The sequence below is a fragment of the Phoca vitulina genome, unplaced genomic scaffold, assembly GCF_004348235.1.
Source record: "Phoca vitulina isolate PV1807 unplaced genomic scaffold, GSC_HSeal_1.0 scaffold33, whole genome shotgun sequence".
NCBI lineage: Eukaryota > Metazoa > Chordata > Mammalia > Carnivora > Phocidae > Phoca > Phoca vitulina.
This window is the reverse complement of record NW_022589736.1, coordinates 4,388,596-4,395,775: the sequence shown is the minus strand read 5'-3', so window position 1 is coordinate 4,395,775 and position 7,180 is coordinate 4,388,596.

The following is a 7,180-nucleotide window of genomic DNA, read 5'->3' as shown; positions in this document are numbered from 1 at the left end:
ACAGCTCCCATTCCAAACCTTAGCATTCATTTAGGAAAGCCAGGGTTCTGCTGCATGCCCAAACCCAGTCTGTCAACACCAGCTGGTAAAGCTGTGGGGAGTCTCTCCCACTCTGAATGAAGTCCTCCACCTTCAACAAATAAATGCTTTGGGATTTTGCTTCTCACCCAAATAGAATCTGTTACCTCTTGCTGGCAAAACTGCTTGGCTTTCTCTGCCAGCCACAAAATGAGTTCTCCAACCCCTACAGCTGAAGCTATATTTTGTTCTGTCCAAGGCTGGGTGGGAGCATTGGAGTACTCCTAGACACAAAGTCAGACTTCTCATTCCTTCCCAACACAGTTTCTCATGTAAACAATTCTCAATCGACAGGTCTGCTTTTTGTCATTTTCCCTGGTCTTCCAATGGTTGTCTTTAATAATCTTTCCAGTCTTATACTAGATGGAATGAACCATGCTATCAACTCTCCTTTTCATGCATATTCAGCTGTTTCGTTTCTGCCCTCTTTTGCCAGGATCCCTGAAAAACTTTTTCACAATCTTATTCTAAACCCAGGCAACATGTACACTAAAGCAGGTAAGAAAAATACTGTTCTATGGCTCACTTTACAACCATGATTACACACGTCAACTGAGTCTTTGTGGTTCCCTGAGAACTATGATATGTAATCCAACTAATGTGAGTTTACTCCTTGATGAGGCCCTGGTAGAGACTAAACCAGGTGGAACTGTCACACAAAGGAAACTTTATTTGCAGTAAACAAGGACATCAGGGGGGAATAACTCCCAAAGCTGTGACTCCCTGAGCAGGGGTTTGTGGGTTCCTTTTATTTAGGGTTTAGGATGAATATTCAGAGAGAGGAAGCTTTGTCATGGCACAAGGTTACACAAGCATACTTAGAAAACATGCCCTATACAGGCATCCTACATTAGGTTAAAGTGGTTTATGCTCGTCCTAGGGTGGAGACTGAAACATTACAATGAAGCAGGGGTAACTGTGCTCCAAGGGGAGGGGGACTCCAGAGGAAGGGGCTGTGGGCATGCTCCCATAAATTGGATGGGGTCTTGGGCTTGTCTCAGGTCCTTAAGGAATACAGAGTCCTACTTTTTTGTCTGTTTTTCTTTCAAGATTTTATTTAAATTCAAGTTAGTTCACATCTGGGCATTAGTTTCAGGGTAGAGTTTAGTGATTTGTCAACTGCGTAGAATACCCAGTGCTCATTACATCACGTGCCCTCCTTAATGCCCATCCCCCAGTGACCCCATCCCCCCACGCTCCCCCCTCCAGCCACCCTCAGTTTGTTTCCTAGAGTTAAGAGTCTCTTATGGTTTGCTTCCCTCTCTGTTTTTATCTTATTTTATTTTTCATTCTCTTCCCCTATATTCATCTGTTTTGTTTCTTAAATTCCACATATGAGTGAAATCATATGGTATTTGTCTTTCTGACTGACCTATTTGGTTTAACATAATACCCTCTAGTTCCACCCACATCAAGCCTTGCTCACTTTTGAAAACAACCCTGGAGTTTCACCACTAATTTATTGTCTCTTGTATGGTTAGGCTATTTCCAGGCCTGCTAGATTCTGTTAGTTTTTACATTCCCTTTGTTCCCTTGAAATTCTTAACTACTGAGTTCTTTGCATTTCTTTGTAATCCTGACACCTCCTAGGAAGTTCTGCAAGAGGTGTGGGACCCAGATCTGGGAAAATCACTGGGGGCTTAAAATGACTTCCTGGTGTCAGATAAACTGTCTTTCTTTTTCTGGGGCTCCTAATTCTTTCTGCTCACACTGTCCTTGTCAATTTCCCTCCCACTCTTCCCAACTTCACTATTCAGGCTTCTCCAGAGAAAAAGAACCATAGGATGTATGTGTCTATTATAAAGAGCTGTATTATGAGAGACTGGCTCATGCAGTTTTAGAGGCTAGAAATCTGCTCTTCTCCAGCTGGAGGCCCAGAAGGACCAGTGGTGTAGCTCCGTCTGAGTCCACAGGCCTGAGACCCAGGAGCAGCAATGTTCCAGGGGAGAAGACGGATGCCCCCGCTTCCTGCTTTGGTTCTACTCTAGCCCTCCCTAAACAGCATGAGGCCCAACCACACTGGGGAGGACCCAATCTTCTTTACTGGTTCTATTGACTCAAATCCTCATCTCTTCTGGAAATTCGCCTCATAGACACACCCAGAAATATCATTTACCAGCTCTCTGAGCATCCCTTGGGCCTGACACGTTAACACATAAAATCGACCATCACACCAATCTTCCAAAACTCCTTGCCTTTTCTTTTGCTTAGAAAATGACCTTGCTACTTATGTCAATAAAAGAAGCAGTCAGATTAGAATCTCCCCATACTCTCACATGCCACCAGATATCCCGCTTTACATTATGTAAAACTTCATGAAATCTCCTACGCAAAAACTTCACTCTACAATTGTATCTCTGCCCCATCATACTTATTTCCTGTTTGCTAGATTACTCCCATCAACCTGAAGTGTGCTAAGTATCTCCCAATTGTAAGAGGAAGCAAATAACTAACCAAAATCTTTGACAAGAGACAATTTTTCAATATGACTTCACTTTCTCCTGCCTTCTGCATCATAATTACATGAAAGCATGGTCTACACCTGCTTTAACCCACTGGAATTGTGCTTTTATCCCCACCAGTGACTTATATCAGGGTCACTGTCAACCTTCATAGTTTTATATCTGATTTTCAATGTAAAGTCCTCATCCATTGCCTCTTTTAGCAACATTTGACATAGTATCTTTTTTTTTAATCTCCTTGAAAACTTTTTATTCCCTTAGTTTCTACGCTTTCACACTCTTCTGTTTTTTCTCCCGTCCTTTGGTGACTGTTCCTTCTCAGTCACCTGTTCTGGATTTTCCTAATTCTTCTTGATCACATGATGCTACAGCGCTCCAGCTCTCAATCCAAAAACATTTCCCCTTGCTACACTAATTCTCCAAGTGATTTCATCCATATGCTGATTGCTCCCAAATTTAGCTTACCTCCAGCTCAGATGTCTAAATTGAATTTAAGACAAAAATATGCAACCCTGAACTTTTTCCTCTAACTGTATATTAAGTAAGTTCACACATTTAAAACATCTAAAATGCATCTCTTGTTTCCCAATAAAACCTTATTCCTACAGTGCTTCATTTTTCAGCAAATGGCATCTCTAAATATCTGATTACTTTAGTCCAATACCTGTGAATCATGATTGAATCCATTCTTTATTCCACAACCCAGATGCAATACATTAAAAAAATATATTTTGTGTCTACTTTCCAATTCTGAATTTGAACTCTCCTCACTGGTACCACATTTTCAGGTCCTCCATTACTGCTCAGCTGCTAGACCCTTCTCATAGCTTATACTCTTGAACCAGGTGTATACTGTGTATGGCATCTACAGTGATGGTCTGCCATGTCATGTCACCATGTGGCTCTGTTACTGAGATTTCCAGGAATATATATGGGACTTCTTTTCCATATCTGTGTATCTGTTTGACTTTCCATTCCCTTCCCTCCCAATAAGAATATAAAGACACATGAGGATAAAACTCGTTTTATTTACAACAATCTCCAGGCATTCTGGCTGATGCTTGGGCCAGAGTAGGGGCTCGCTACATGTTCAGATTTATAAAGCAGGGCAGCCTGTGTGGTCTACAACAGAACGTTCGTTCGGCCCACAGTGGTCTGGCCCCACACCCATCTCCTTACCTGCTCCCTCCTGCCCTCTTTCTCTGGGCTGCACCTCTGCTGTTGTGTAAACAGGCCAATCACACCTGCATACCGGAGACTTTGCTCTCTCCATGCCCCATGCCTGAGACACCTGTGCTCGTGCTTACATGTTTCTCCCAGGTCTTGGTTCCTTAGTTCCATGTGGTCAACTCCTGGGAGATTTACACATATCTGATATTATACTTAGAGGCAAACATTTGTTTTAGAGGAAATTCCTTGGAGACACTTCATGTGATAGTCTACTGCAGCCTAGAAAGCCTACATTTGGATTTTGTCATCTTGCCCTCAGCTGAACATGGTCAGAGCCACTGCTGTGTCACCTCCACACTGTTATGGATGGCGACAGTGCTGTTCACTTTTCCTGCACAATGCTTTGGGGCTTGCCAACCTAGAGCAGTAATAAACTCACATGTCATGACACTGCTTTTATTTATTTCTTTTATCTTTACTCCTTTTATCATTGAAGTTTTATATACGTAGAGTGTTAAATTATTAAAATGAATGTATACCATTAATTTTATAATAGTAATATACTTGAATTATGAAAATGCACTCTACAAAGTATATCTTGAAAACAAATTAGCATTCTAAGATATAGTAAGACTGTACATTTATGAGATCAGTGGTACATTTTCTATCTCCCCCTACTAGAATGAAAGGTTCACAAAAATTTTGGGTTTGCTACTATATCCCAGGATCTAGGATATGGTTTGGTTTGAGAGTAGTCATCCAACAAGAATTTGCTGATTGAATGAATACTAAAGAACATGTGTAGGACCATGAATTAATATTGAAAATAATGACTATTCAGAAAAATATTTTATGTAGCATGACCATCGGCAATAGATAAGATTGTCATTTGCATAATTTTTTTATATTCAGAAATATCATACCATTTAAAAAAATTATAGACAGGCCTGATATTCCCTTCTTTAATATGTACATTGTGATTCCTAGTAAAATAAGATTTTTAGCCACATGGCTGTCAACCATTTATTTTTCCTATATTTATAAGTGATTAGGCACTTGGTCCATTTATCTTCTGGATTAAAATCTTTAATTTTTGACTACATGCTATCATCTCACAGAGAATATATTAGTGGTAAGAATGGTAATATCTTTATAAACCAATGGTGATGAAAATTACAAAGTTCTGGTGAAAATTCAAAGGACACTTAAGTATACTGAGAGGCATACCATGTTCGTGGATTGGAAGACTCAGCACAGTAAAGATTCCAGTTCTCCCAAAATGGATCTGTAGATTTTTTTTTTTTGTAGATTTATTCCTATCAAAATTCCAGAAAGGTTTTTGTGGACATGTACAAGTTTATTCTCAAGTTGATAGGGAAGGGCACAGGCCAAGTATACCTAATATATTACTGACAATGAATAATAGAGTAGGAAGAGCCACTCTATGCAAGGCTTAGGCTTACTATAAAGATACAGTAATCAAGAAAACATGGTATTTACAGATAAATATGCACATCTGTGGATGAAGCAGAATAGAGAACCAAGAAATAGGACAACAAGCATAGACTGAAATGATTTCTAACAAAGGCACAATGGTAATTAAATAGCAGAAGGAAAACCTTCCAACAAATGGCGCCACAGCCAAAATGAATACATAAATAAACTTTGACCTAAAAATCACGTTATACACAAAACAACTAAAAATGGATCAATACTTGTAACGTGTAAAATGATAAAAATGTTATGAAAAAAAATAAGAGAAAATTTTCAGAACCAGGGCAAGGCAGAGAGCTTTAGATGTGACACGAAAGCACAAGCTGTAAAATAAAAATTGATAAATGGACCTCATCAAAATTTAAACCTTACATTCCACAAACAGTGGTGTGAGGAGAGAAAAGGCGAGCCAGCAACTGAGAGAAAACATTCACAAACCACACATGCAACAGAGGACTGGTACTGGAATATGCAAAGTTCATTCAAAGCTTAATGGTAACTCTCACATTCGAAGATGGGGAAGAGGCAGGAGCAACCTGAAGAGATGTCCAACATCATGACCTTTCAGGAAATGCTAGTTAAACCACCGTGAGCCATCACTACTCACCCATCAGAGTGGGGCCCAAACAGAGCACAGTGATGATGGCAAAAGCCAGCATGAGCTTGGTGGGAATATGAGGTCATACACACAGCCTGAGCCCAGTGTGGCAGTTTATTGTAAAACTAAACACAATGACCACATGGACCAGCATCTGCATTCATGGTCATTTATCTCAGGGACATAAGAACTTACACTCACACAAAAACCTATACACAAATGTTCATAGCAGCTCTATTTACAATAGCCAAAACCTGGCAGTAGCCTAGCTGTTCTTCAAGGGAGGAAGGGTTAAATAAAGAGTGGCATGTGCCCACCACAGAACGCTCAGCAATAAAAGGACAAATGGGGGATACACCCAGCTTAGATGAACGTCAACAGAAATGCACTGGGTGAAAAAAGCCAACCCCAAAGGGTTCCATAATGCATGAGCCCCTGACATCACATTTTTGAAATGAAAGCCTTAAGAAACTGGAGAACAGGTTAGTGGTTATAGGGAGGTAGAGACAGATGTAGGGAGAAGGAAAGAGGAATTGGTGTGGCTCTAAAAGGACAACTGAAGAGCCCATGTGACAGTGAGCCATGTGTGCATCATGACTGTGCTGGTGGAAATGTAAACCCGTGTGTGTAAGCAAAGTACATAGAGCTGAGTCACACATGCAGAGGTCTAATAAAACTGGAAAACCCAAGTAAGATAACCAGGTTGTATCAGTGTTGATATCCCAGTTCCAACATCATGCTATGGTTTTGCAAAATATTATTGCTATGGACAGAATGTTTGTGTCCCCCCAAAATCACATACGGAAACCCTACTTCCAATGTAATGGTATTGGTAGGTGGAGGTCTTTGGGAGGTGATGAGGTCATGAGGGTGGAACCCCCATGATGGTATTAGTGCTCTTATAAGAGACCCCAGGGAACTCGACCTCCCCTTCCCACCAGGTAAGCACACAGCCAGAAGACGCCATCAGTGAATCAGGAAGCCAGTTTTCACCAGACACCAGACCTGCTGAAGCCTTGATCCTGGACCTCCAGCCTCCAGAACCATGAGAAATAGATGTCTGTTGTCTGTAACCCACCCAATCAGAGGTACCTTGTTATGACGGCCCCAGCTAAGACATCCATCACTGGGGGAAAATGGATACACGTGGATAATGGATGCACATGATCTATCTCTGTACTCTTTTTTACAAATATGTGTGAATTTAAAATTATCTCAATAAAAATTATAATCAAAAATAAAATGCTACATAGAAGGCCCATCTATGATATATGTTAAACTCCCAGGACTTGGAAGGAAGGAAGGAAGGAAGGAAGGAAGGAAGGGAGGAAGGGAGGGAGGGAGGGAGGGAGGGAGAGAGAGAGAGAGAGAGAGGGAG